This window comes from Syngnathus scovelli, unplaced genomic scaffold, assembly GCF_024217435.2.
Source record: "Syngnathus scovelli strain Florida unplaced genomic scaffold, RoL_Ssco_1.2 HiC_scaffold_61, whole genome shotgun sequence".
NCBI classification, from domain to species: Eukaryota; Metazoa; Chordata; class Actinopteri; order Syngnathiformes; family Syngnathidae; genus Syngnathus; species Syngnathus scovelli.
Window position 1 is genome coordinate 67501 of NW_026061643.1, and position 7500 is coordinate 75000.

At 65.9% G+C, this 7500-nt stretch overlaps 1 non-coding gene across 1 annotated transcript; it reads left to right on the forward strand.

Moving 5' to 3' along the window:
• Window positions 1-6881: 6881 nt before the first annotated feature.
• LOC125971645 (5S ribosomal RNA) lies at window positions 6882-7000 on the forward strand. The gene has a single exon (XR_007482490.1). It is a non-coding gene; the product is annotated as a 5S ribosomal RNA (ribosomal RNA).
• The last annotated feature ends 500 nt before the right edge of the window (window positions 7001-7500 follow it).

Here is a 7500-nt window from a genome sequence, read left to right on the forward strand (position 1 = left end):
CACGGCCTCCCGGATGTGCCGGGCGGGTGCGCGAGCTCGCCGGCCGCTGGAAGTCGAATGAGGCGCCGCGACCACCTCCGCGGTGCTTATAAACTGCCGATCCGCTCGGCGGGGGCTATTTTCGGCCACTTGGCTCGTGCGCACGGCCTCCCGGATGTGCCGGGCGGGTGCGCGAGCTCGCCGGCCGCTGGAAGTCGAATGAGGCGCCGCGACCACCTCCGCGGTGCTTATAAACAGCCGATCCGCTCGGCGGGGGCTATTTTCGGCCACTTGGCTCGTGCGCACGGCCTCCCGGATGTGCCGGGCGGGTGCGCGAGCTCGCCGGCCGCTGGAAGTCGAATGAGGCGCCGCGACCACCTCCGCGGTGCTTACAAACAGCCGATCCGCTCGGCGGGGGCTATTTTCGTCCACTTGGCTCGTGCGCACGGCCTCCCGGATATGCCGGGCGGGTGCGCGAGCTCGCCGGCCGCTGGAAGTCGAATGAGGCGCCGCGACCACCTCCGCGGTGCTTATAAACAGCCGATCCGATCGGCGGGGGCTATTTTCGGCCACTTGGCTCGTGCGCACGGCCTCCCGGATGTGCCGGGCGGGTGCGCGAGCTCGCCGGCCGCTGGAAGTCGAATGAGGCGCCGCGACCACCTCCGCGGTGCTTACAAACAGCCGATCCGCTCGGCGGGGGCTATTTTCGTCCACTTGGCTCGTGCGCACGGCCTCCCGGATGTGCCGGGCGGGTGCGCGAGCTCGCCGGCTGCTGGAAGTCGAATGAGGCGCCGCGACCACCTCCGCGGTGCTTATAAACAGCCGATCCGCTCGGCGGGGGCTATTTTCGGCCACTTGGCTCGTGCGCACGGCCTCCCGGATGTGCCGGGCGGGTGCGCGAGCTCGCCGGCCGCTGGAAGTCGAGTGAGGCGCCGCGGCCACCTCCGCGGTGCTTATAAACAGCCGATCCGCTCGGCGGGGGCTATTTTCGGCCACTTGGCTCGTGCGCACGGCCTCCCGGATGTGCCGGGCGGGTGCGCGGGCTCGCCTGCCGCTGGAAGTCGAATGAGGCGCCGCGACCACCTCCGCGGTGCTTATAAACAGCCGATCCGCTCGGCGGGGGCTATTTTCGGCCACTTGGCTCGTGCGCACGGCCTCCCGGATGTGCCGGGCGGGTGCGCGAGCTCGCCGGCCGCTGGAAGTCGAATGAGGCGCCGCAACCACCCCCGCGGTGCTTATAAACAGCCGATCCGCTCGGCGGGGGCTATTTTCGGCCACTTGGCTCGTGCGCACGGCCTCCCGGATGTGCCAGGCGGGTGCGCGGGCTCGCCGGCCGCTTGAAGTCGAATGAGGCGCCGCGACCACCTCCGCGGTGCTTATAAACAGCCGATCCGCTCGGCGGGGGCTATTTTCGTCCACTTGGCTCGTGCGCACGGCCTCCCGGATGTGCCGGGCGGGTGCGCGAGCTCGCCGGCCGCTGGAAGTCGAATGAGGCGCCGCGACCACCTCCGCGGTGCTTATAAACAGCCGATCCGCTCGGCGGGGGCTATTTTCGGCCACTTGGCTCGTGCGCACGGCCTCCCGGATGTGCCGGGCGGGTGCGCGAGCTCGCCGGCCGCTGGAAGTCGAATGAGGCGCCGGGGCCACCTCCGCGGTGCTTATAAACAGCCGATCCGCTCGGCGGGGGCTATTTTCGGCCACTTGGCTCGTGCGCACGGCCTCCCGGATGTGCCGGGCGGGTGCGCGGGCTCGCCGGCCGCTGGAAGTCGAATGAGGCGCCGCGACCACCTCCGCGGTGCTTATAAACAGCCGATCCGCTCGGCGGGGCTATTTTCGGCCACTTGGCTCGTGCGCACGGCCTCCCGGATGTGCCGGGCGGGTGCGCGAGCTCGCCGGCCGCTGGAAGTCGAATGAGGCGCCGCGACCACCTCCGCGGTGCTTATAAACAGCCGATCCGCTCGGCGGGGGCTATTTTCGGCCACTTGGCTCGTGCGCACGGCCTTCCGGATGTGCCGGGCGGGTGCGCGAGCTCGCCGGCCGCTGGAAGTCGAATGAGGCGCCGCGACCACCTCCGCGGTGCTTATAAACAGCCGATCCGCTCGGCGGGGGCTATTTTCGTCCACTTGGCTCGTGCGCACGGCCTCCCGGATGTGCCGGGCGGGTGCGCGAGCTCGCCGGCCGCTGGAAGTCGAATGAGGCGCCGCGACCACCTCCGCGGTGCTTATAAACAGCCGATCCGCTCGGCGGGGGCTATTTTCGGCCACTTGGCTCGTGCGCACGGCCTCCCGGATGTGCCGGGCGGGTGCGCGAGCTCGCCGGCCGCTGGAAGTCGAATGAGGCGCCGGGGCCACCTCCGCGGTGCTTATAAACAGCCGATCCGCTCGGCGGGGGCTATTTTCGGCCACTTGGCTCGTGCGCACGGCCTCCCGGATGTGCCGGGCGGGTGCGCGGGCTCGCCGGCCGCTGGAAGTCGAATGAGGCGCCGCGACCACCTCCGCGGTGCTTATAAACAGCCGATCCGCTCGGCGGGGCTATTTTCGGCCACTTGGCTCGTGCGCACGGCCTCCCGGATGTGCCGGGCGGGTGCGCGAGCTCGCCGGCCGCTGGAAGTCGAATGAGGCGCCGCGACCACCTCCGCGGTGCTTATAAACAGCCGATCCGCTCGGCGGGGGCTATTTTCGGCCACTTGGCTCGTGCGCACGGCCTCCCGGATGTGCCGGGCGGGTGCGCGAGCTCGCCGGCCGCTGGAAGTCGAATGAGGCGCCGCGACCACCTCCGCGGTGCTTACAAACAGCCGATCCGCTCGGCGGGGGCTATTTTCGTCCACTTGGCTCGTGCGCACGGCCTCCCGGATGTGCCGGGCGGGTGCGCGAGCTCGCCGGCCGCTGGAAGTCGAATGAGGCGCCGCGACCACCTCCGCGGTGCTTATAAACAGCCGATCCGCTCGGCGGGGGCTATTTTCGGCCACTTGGCTCGTGCGCACGGCCTCCCGGATGTGCCGGGCGGGTGCGCGAGCTCGCCGGCCGCTGGAAGTCGAATGAGGCGCCGCGGCCACCTCCGCGGTGCTTATAAACAGCCGATCCGCTCGGCGGGGGCTATTTTCGGCCACTTGGCTCGTGCGCACGGCCTCCCGGATGTGCCGGGCGGGTGCGCGGGCTCGCCTGCCGCTGGAAGTCGAATGAGGCGCCGCGACCACCTCCGCGGTGCTTATAAACAGCCGATCCGCTCGGCGGGGGCTATTTTCGGCCACTTGGCTCGTGCGCACGGCCTCCCGGATGTGCCGGGCGGGTGCGCGAGCTCGCCGGCCGCTGGAAGTCCAATGAGGCGCCGCAACCACCCCCGCGGTGCTTATAAACAGCCGATCCGCTCGGCGGGGGCTATTTTCGGCCACTTGGCTCGTGCGCACGGCCTCCCGGATGTGCCAGGCGGGTGCGCGGGCTCGCCGGCCGCTGGAAGTCGAATGAGGCGCCGCGACCACCTCCGCGGTGCTTATAAACAGCCGATCCGCTCGGCGGGGGCTATTTTCGGCCACTTGGCTCGTGCGCACGGCCTCCCGGATGTGCCGGGCGGGTGCGCGAGCTCGCCGGCCGCTTGAAGTCGAATGAGGCGCCGCGACCACCTCCGCGGTGCTTATAAACAGCCGATCCGCTCGGCGGGGGCTATTTTCGGCCACTTGGCTCGTGCACACGGCCTCCCGGATGTGCCGGGCGGGTGCGCGAGCTCGCTGGCCGCTGGAAGTCGAATGAGGCGCCGCGACCACCTCCGCGGTGCTTATAAACAGCCGATCCGCTCGGCGGGGGCTATTTTCGGCCACTTGGCTCGTGCGCACGGCCTCCCGGATGTGCCGGGCGGGTGCGCGAGCTCGCCGGCCGCTTGAAGTCGAATGAGGCGCCGCGACCACCTCCGCGGTGCTTATAAACAGCCGATCCGCTCGGCGGGGGCTATTTTCGGCCACTTGGCTCGTGCGCACGGCCTCCCGGATGTGCCGGGCGGGTGCGCGAGCTCGCCGGCCGCTGGAAGTCGAATGAGGCGCCGCGACCACCTCCGCGGTGCTTATAAACAGCCGATCCGCTCGGCGGGGGCTATTTTCGGCCACTTGGCTCGTGCGCACGGCCTCCCGGATGTGCCGGGCGGGTGCGCGAGCTCGCCGGCCGCTGGAAGTCGAATGAGGCGCCGCGACCACCTCCGCGGTGCTTATAAACAGCCGATCCGCTCGGCGGGGGCTATTTTCGTCCACTTGGCTCGTGCGCACGGCCTCCCGGATGTGCCGGGCGGGTGCGCGAGCTCGCCGGCCGCTGGAAGTCGAATGAGGCGCCGCGACCACCTCCGCGGTGCTTATAAACAGCCGATCCGCTCGGCGGGGGCTATTTTCGGCCACTTGGCTCGTGCGCACGGCCTCCCGGATGTGCCGGGCGGGTGCGCGAGCTCGCCGGCCGCTGGAAGTCGAATGAGGCGCCGCGACCACCTCCGCGGTGCTTATAAACAGCCGATCCGCTCGGCGGGGGCTATTTTCGGCCACTTGGCTCGTGCGCACGGCCTCCCGGATGTGCCGGGCGGGTGCGCGGGCTCGCCGGCCGCTGGAAGTCGAATGAGGCGCCGCGACCACCTCCGCGGTGCTTATAAACAGCCGATCCGCTCGGCGGGGCTATTTTCGGCCACTTGGCTCGTGCGCACGGCCTCCCGGATGTGCCGGGCGGGTGCGCGAGCTCGCCGGCCGCTGGAAGTCGAATGAGGCGCCGCGACCACCTCCGCGGTGCTTATAATCAGCCGATCCGCTCGGCGCCGGCTATTTTCGGCCACTTGGCTCGTGCGCACGGCCTCCCGGATGTGCCGGGCGGGTGCGCGAGCTCGCCGGCCGCTGGAAGTCGAATGAGGCGCCGCGACCACCTCCGCGGTGCTTATAAACAGCCGATCCGCTCGGCGGGGGCTATTTTCGGCCACTTGGCTCGTGCGCACGGCCTCCCGGATGTGCCGGGCGGGTGCGCGAGCTCGCCGGCCGCTGGAAGTCGAATGAGGCGCCGCGACCACCTCCGCGGTGCTTATAAACAGCCGATCCGCTCGGCGGGGGCTATTTTCGGCCACTTGGCTCGTGCGCACGGCCTCCCGGATGTGCCGGGCGGGTGCGCGGGCTCGCCGGCCGCTGGAAGTCGAATGAGGCGCCGCGACCACCTCCGCGGTGCTTATAAACAGCCGATCCGCTCGGCGGGGCTATTTTCGTCCACTTGGCTCGTGCGCACGGCCTCTCGGATGTGCCGGGCGGGTGCGCGAGCTCGCCGGCCGCTGGAAGTCGAATGAGGCGCCGCGACCACCTCCGCGGTGCTTATAAACAGCCGATCCGCTCGGCGGGGGCTATTTTCTGCCACTTGGCTCGTGCGCACGGCCTCCCGGATGTGCCGGGCGGGTGCGCGAGCTCGCCGGCCGCTGGAAGTCGAATGAGGCGCCGCGACCACCTCCGCGGTGCTTATAAACAGCCGATCCGCTCGGCGGGGGCTATTTTTGGCCACTTGATTCGTGCGCACGGCCTCCCGGATGTGCCGGGCGGGTGCGCGAGCTCGCCGGCCGCTGGAAGTCGAATGAGGCGCCGCGACCACCTCCGCGGTGCTTACAAACAGCCGATCCGCTCGGCGGGGGCTATTTTCGTCCACTTGGCTCGTGCGCACGGCCTCCCGGATGTGCCGGGCGGGTGCGCGGGCTCGCCGGCCGCTGGAAGTCGAATGAGGCGCAGCGACCACCTCCGCGGTGCTTATAAACAGCCGATCCGCTCGGCGGGGCTACTTTCGGCCACTTGGCTCGTGCGCACGGCCTCCCGGATGTGCCGGGCGGGTGCGCGAGCTCGCCGGCCGCTGGAAGTCGAATGAGGCGCCGCGACCACCTCCGCGGTGCTTATAAACAGCCGATCCGCTCGGCGGGGGCTATTTTCGGCCACTTGGCTCGTGCGCACGGCCTCCCGGATGTGCCGGGCGGGTGCGCGAGCTCGCCGGCCGCTGGAAGTCGAATGAGGCCCCGCGACCACCTCCGCGGTGCTTATAAACAGCCGATCCGCTCGGCGGGGGCTATTTTCGGCCACTTGGCTCGTGCGCACGGCCTCCCGGATGTGCCGGGCGGGTGCGCGAGCTCGCCGGCCGCTGGAAGTCGAATGAGGCGCCGCGACCACCTCCGCGGTGCTTATAAACAGCCGATCCGCTCGGCGGGGGCTATTTTCGGCCACTTGGCTCGTGCGCACGGCCTCCCGGATGTGCCGGGCGGGTGCGCGAGCTCGCCGGCCGCTGGAAGTCCAATGAGGCGCCGCGATCTCCTCCGCGGTGCTTATAAAGTGCCGATCCGCTCGGCTTGGAGCTATTTCCGGCCTCCCGTTGGTGCCGGGCGGCGTGCGCGAGCTCGCCGGCCGCGATCTCCTCCGCGGTGCTTATAAACAGCAGCATGCGCACGGCCTCCCAGAATTTGAACACATTTCGTCAATAAATTTCGCATATTGAATTTTGAAGTTTAATATAATGCAACAATTGAGCTCGACTTATACAAAGGATATATCATAAAATCGTAAATTTCCGTCGAATTTTAGGGGGTCGACTTATACACCGAGTCGACCTGTACACCGGCAAATACGGTAAATACGATTAAATAAAATGATACGACTGGCATAAAAACAAATATAAACCACATAAAAATAAAAGTCACCATTACGTTGAATTATTGGGAGCACCGAGCTTGTTTCTCAGAAACGAGCCGGTCCCATCCAGGCGTAATCGGAGACAATGAAACCCGAAGTGGTTAAGGTTTGTCTTTTAATGCAGGATGCTTGGTCTCCATGTGCCGAAGCAGTTTTGAAGGCTTCATTGGCTCGCTCGCTAGTTTCAGGGGCGATTGTGTCTATAAAATGCAAAATGTTGGGTCACCTCACGGCTTACGGCCATACTACCCTGAGAACGCCCGATCTCGTCCGATCTCGGAAGCTAAGCAGGGTCGGGCCTGGTTAGTACTTGGATGGGAGACCGCCTGGGAATACCAGGTGCTGTAAGCTTTTTCGTTTTCTTATGTGCACTTCAATCGTTTAAGAAGCTATTTTTTACAACACCCATCACGAATGGCATCCGGAAACAGCAAGCCTAATTTAAACTCCGACATTGAAACTATAACACGAGTTTGAAAGCTATATTATGTGGTGACATCCACAGCATTGTAGTTAAATTTTTTACCGCTAGAGAGCAGACTATGTACAGTGAGCATGGCTCCCTGTGAACTCAAAGCAGCAGGCTTGACTTGTAAAAGAACCCAACACAACACTTCCATGAAGTGTTTTTAAACTTTTCAAGGCATTTATTTTGATTCAGCAAAATGCAGGTCGCAACGGCAAATTCGTGCTACCGCATAAAAAGCTGTCAATAACTTTTCATGATAGCCATGTTTCCAGAAAACACCAAAAGCCTTGGAAGAAAGACTGTTTCGGCCCTGGTTGTAAAAAAAAACAAAAAAAAAAAACAAAAGTGAAGGGTGACCGTCCGGGAATACCAGGTGCTGAAA